Here is a 4,348-nt window from a genome sequence, read left to right as displayed (position 1 = left end):
TTTAACTTCTTCAGTGTTTAACTTTTTTTTTTAAGATTTTATTTATTTATTTGAGACTGAAAGAGAGAGAGAAAGAGAGAGAGAGCACATGAGAGGGGGGAGGGTCAGAGGGAGAAGCAGCCTCCCTGCCGAGCAGGGAGACCGAAGCGGGACTCGATCCCGGGACTCCAGGATCATGACCTGAGCCGAAGGCAGTCGCTTAACCAACTGAGCCACCCAGGCGCCCCTTCAGTGTTTAACTTTGATCTTGTTTATTCTCTCCAATGGTACGTATTGATAAGTAAACACAATTAACAAATACTCAAGAGGTAAGGAAGTCTTCAAACCTAACCAGTATAGAATACCCTTAGGTAACGTAGCCAGTAGGCTCCCTTTCTAGAAAATAAACTCATAAACAATACCTTGATATTCACTTACTTTAAATGTATTCAGAACAACCAAAAAGAAGGCTGGCTTTGATATGTGAAAGTCATTGATTTGGGCATGTCAGAGAAAATCTCTCTTTAGAATTACAGATTCTTTTTCCAAATACAAAACCCTAGTTATCTGATTTTAATACCAAAGAAAATGTCTTCCTAATTTATTAAAAATGGAGGGAAAATAGTACTGAAAGCACTTGAGTGCATTTAGAAACCAGCTAATGAGTTAAAGATTTCAGAGATGTGCAGTATACTCTCCTTTAGAAGAAATAGGCTCTCATCCCTTGGTTATATTTTGAACACCATATATGCTGTATGTGTTCTACCTGCACTGCATAGGACCTATCTAAAATTAATAAACTGGCAGTGCTTGGTAAGGATAATTAAAATTAAAGTCTGTATAAACATTTCTGTTCACTATTTTTTTTTATTTTCTCTCTGAACATCTTAGGGAGTGTTAGTACATCAAAATCAACTTTCTTAAGGCTGGGATAAAAGCAGGTTATGCAGTAGTTTACTTTCAAGTCTCTAACCTTTTTTAGATTTTAAGCCTTGTTTTATAAGTGCACCTGATGAGGTCAACAACCATCAAATAGAGAACAGAAATGTCAGCATGGGCTAAATCTGACAATTTGCTCATTATTCACTGTCAAGAATAGCTTATGAACTTTTAACGGTAATTCCTAATGAGAAAACCCCCCAAACTGAGAACGAGATAATTAGAATAAATGAGACTGGCCTAAGTGACAGACTGATATATTTCATCCCCATGACTTTATGATTTTATGAAATAACATGTATAAATCTAAAATAACTCATTTATAATAATGTCTTTGACTTTTGGAATTACTATCTTTCATAATCTGTGCTGCTTTATGTCAGTAATTTCTGGATCAAGATTAGTCAGTCATTTTTCCCGTTCAGAACTAAAGATAGAATGTTAAGTTTAAATATGAGAAACCCATATTGAAAACAGAGCTTATTTATTACACTTGCTTATTTTTCAGATTTTCTGCTGCTTTTCAACTCTGTATAACCTTTCACTTACCGCTGCTGATTCTGATGTTCCACGGGTCACACCTGTTCTTAAGGAAATGCGGGAGAGAGTAGGTTAGAATTTGAAAGAAACACCTGGGTGAACTTTGCTGTAAAGGATTTTTACATATTGCTGAGTCTTTTCACCTGCTGCCCCAGTGCCCTTTCTGTTGACAACAGCAGTGTGCCTCTTGTATGGGTCGGAATTCTTCCTCACAGGCAAAATAACAGCAAACAGCTCCACTCTAAGGAGAATACTGAGCAGTTTTTGCTTTCAATGCAAAGCACAACAGTAAGAAGACAAACATAGGGAAGGGGTTTTGTTACACAGCTCTTTTTGCTTTGCCATTAAAAACATTGGAAGAAGCGTGAAATAATACTGTTACAGAAGCGGAGGGTAGAAATTGACAAAAGAAAAAAATAGTGATGAACTGAATAACCTTAAGTTAACCGATCATGAGGAGCCAGAACACTCCACCCGCCCCCCCTTGCATGATGGAGATATCTACCGAATGCCTACCCTACACTGGCTGAATTTTTTTACTTTTCTCTGGTCATCTACCTGATAGCATGTCAATTAGATATTCATTTGAGTTACCAAACTTCACTTACATGTATTCTGAAAATTAGTTGAACACTGTGGTGGGGAGGATGTTTAATATAACTGTCTGATCTTAAGAAATGGGTGATATGAAGGGTAAGAATAGAGGTTTTGCCGCCAGCTAATATTTGCCAAGTGTGTATAATGTGTCATGTACTGGAAACCTGTGAAAATCATATGGAGTAGAAATCATTGTCCCCATTTTATAAACGGTTAAGCAAAGGATTAGCATGTTTTTTATTTTTCCAATGGCCACACAGAGCTAAAAGATAATACATAGCACTCAAAAGTTTAATTGTAAATACCATGCTCTTAAGTGCTAGGAAATATTAGTATTTTCCAGCAGGAAGTATATGTTACTGAAGTCATTTTTTCTTAAGCTATATAATTCTATAATCTTGCTTTCTGCAAGTTTAGTTTAACTTTATAAAATATTTTCCACCTCATTAAAAAATCTTCTTAAATATACTTTAACTGATGCCTATATTAGTATTCTATTGCTGCTGTAATGTCTCAATTTTATGGCTAAAATAACCCAACTTTGTTGTGTTATAGTTCTGAGAGAGTCCAACACCAGTGTTACTGGGATAAAATGAAGCTGTTGGCTGGACTACACTTTTCTGCAGAGGCTTCGAGAGAAATGATTTTCCTTGCCTTTTCTCCTAGAGGCTGCCCACATTCCTTGCTTCATGGCTATATCATCTTGAATTCCAGCAACGGCAGATTTAATCCTTCTCGGACCACATCACCCTGAGCTACGTTTCTGCTTCTCTTTTCCCCCTTTAAGAACACTTTGTAAACATTGAGGCTACCTGGGTGTAATCCCACATCTTCCTATTTTAGGGTCTGTTGATTAGCAACCTTAGTTTCATCTGCAACCTTAATTCCCCTGTGACATAACTCAGCATATTTACAGGTTCTGGTGATGAGGATATAGACATTTTGGGGGGTGGGGGAACTATGCCGCCTATCACAATGTCTCATATTATATTTTAGAACAATATCCTAATACTTTATGCTGCCAGGATCCCATCTCTGAATACATGTTATTAACACTGATATTATTTCCTTAAGGCATTAAGGAAATAATAACGCATTTATTAAACTGATAAGAACAGATACTACACATGATCTTAGCCAAAAGGCCGAGAAGCGATAATAACGCATTTATTAACACTGAGATTATACATACCTAAAAAATAATAGGAAATCACACAGACATATATTTTTTAACTGCTACAAATTTCCCATTTCTCGATTCATAATTTTTTCTCATGGGTTAGTTCTTGGGATATGTTTTGATATTTTTACTTTTAGGGTATTTTTTTCAGGTACATATCTGTGAACATATTTATGTTGATTTTACACATGAAAGATTAATTCTTAGTGTGTAATTCATGGTTGTAATGATTTCCCATTGAAGATCTATAAAACACCATTTTTTGCTGTCATCCAGCATTTCAAAGGAGAAATATGAGGCTAAAATAATAGGTGGACATAAATGTTTCCCTGTTGTGGGTTTAGAGAACTTAATATGTATATATATAAAACAGGCAGAATGTCTCCCACATAAAGATGTCAATGCCCTCATTCCTATAAGGCGTGAGTATATTATGTTACATGGCAAAAAAAAAAAAAAAAAAAAAAGGTCATGGTCTTAAGAGACAGGTGTTCTGAAAGATTCAGCTGGGCCCAATCTAATTTCAGGACCCTTTATAAGCAGCAAAACATCTCCAGATGAAGCCAGAGAGATTCGAACAGCAGGAGGGGTTAACCCCGCTGTTGCCTCAGGTAACAACAGAGGAAACCATGAGAAGAAATGGGCAGCTTCTAGAAACAAAGCCTAAGCCCCAGCTGACAGCCAGAGGGGAATGGGGACTGCATTTCTGCCACTATATAAGGAACTGAATTTGGCCAACAGCTGGGATGAGCTTGGAAATGGATTCTTCTCCAGAGCTTCCAGGAAGGTAAGCTTTCCTGCCTATCTTCTGATTTCATCCTTGTGAGCACTTCAGCGGAGGACTCAGATGAACACTGGGACTTTGACCTACAGAACTGTGAGGTAATAAGTGGGTGTTGTTTTATGCCACTAAATTTGCATTAATCTGTTTTGGCAGCAATATAAACCTAATATAAATAGTTCCTTAAATTACAGCCAATTAGTAGTAAACATATTGAAATATTTAAAACTGCTTTTAGACCAATGGGATGGACAAAGCTAAAAAAATGTTAAATCTCATGTACGGTTAATGTGAGTGCTTTCATAAATAGTTTGTGACTATTAATTTGTAGT

General features: G+C 36.5%; 1 pseudogene; it reads right to left on the bottom strand.

The window, feature by feature from the left end:
• Positions 1 to 3,096: 3,096 nt before the first annotated feature.
• On the bottom strand, positions 3,097 to 3,212 carry LOC116631847 (annotated as a pseudogene).
• Positions 3,213 to 4,348: the final 1,136 nt, after the last annotated feature.

Source organism: Phoca vitulina, unplaced genomic scaffold, assembly GCF_004348235.1.
Source record: "Phoca vitulina isolate PV1807 unplaced genomic scaffold, GSC_HSeal_1.0 scaffold5, whole genome shotgun sequence".
In the NCBI taxonomy this organism is placed as follows: domain Eukaryota; kingdom Metazoa; phylum Chordata; class Mammalia; order Carnivora; family Phocidae; genus Phoca; species Phoca vitulina.
Note: the sequence above shows the minus strand (reverse complement) of the source record. Positions and strands in the feature narration are given on the sequence as shown.